Raw genomic sequence first — 596 nt, 5'->3', positions numbered from 1 at the left:
CATGTGGTTTAACACTGGCAGCAGCAATGGCAAAAACTCATATCTTAACACTAAAATATAATAAAGCAAGACATCTTACATTGAGTTCTGGAGTGTGACCTTAATGTTATATCCTATCACAGAGTTGAACTTCAAAGTGAAGACTCCACATTGCAGACTTCTTTGAGCACCATGCCACTCCAGCCTTTTTGAGAATCCTGCAATAATTCATAAGTATGCATATACTACAAAACATAATCATTACTGTCTGACTTCATGCTAAAAGGGTCTTAAATCCTTTAATATTTTGGCTTGTAAAAATTCTGGTTTCATAATGATGCATGTGGGAGAAAAAAAAGTTATATAATGGAAGCAAACAGGTGATTATTCTGGCACTTCATTGGTGTAATTAGAATATCTATACATAAGCAGTAATGATTTAGGAAGGAACTTTTCACCCCTGTATTCTTTGCCTTAACCCAAAGTTGACTAGTAAGCTTTAGATCTAAAATCTGTAATAATAAATACAAATCGCTTCTTTGTCCACAAGCTTTAGATACCACTAAAACAATTTATTGGTTTCAGAACTGTAACAAAGCTGTACTTTCTGTTAATCC

At 33.7% G+C, this 596-nt stretch overlaps 1 pseudogene; it reads right to left on the bottom strand.

Annotated features, from left to right (window-relative positions):
* Window positions 1-192, bottom strand: part of LOC119588773 — a 4,668-nt pseudogene extending 4,476 nt beyond the window's left edge.
* Between the last annotated feature and the right edge of the window lie 404 nt (window positions 193-596).

The sequence above is a fragment of the Penaeus monodon genome, chromosome 24 (genome assembly GCF_015228065.2).
Source record: "Penaeus monodon isolate SGIC_2016 chromosome 24, NSTDA_Pmon_1, whole genome shotgun sequence".
NCBI classification, from domain to species: Eukaryota; Metazoa; Arthropoda; class Malacostraca; order Decapoda; family Penaeidae; genus Penaeus; species Penaeus monodon.
This window is presented reverse-complemented; position numbering and strand designations above follow the sequence as displayed.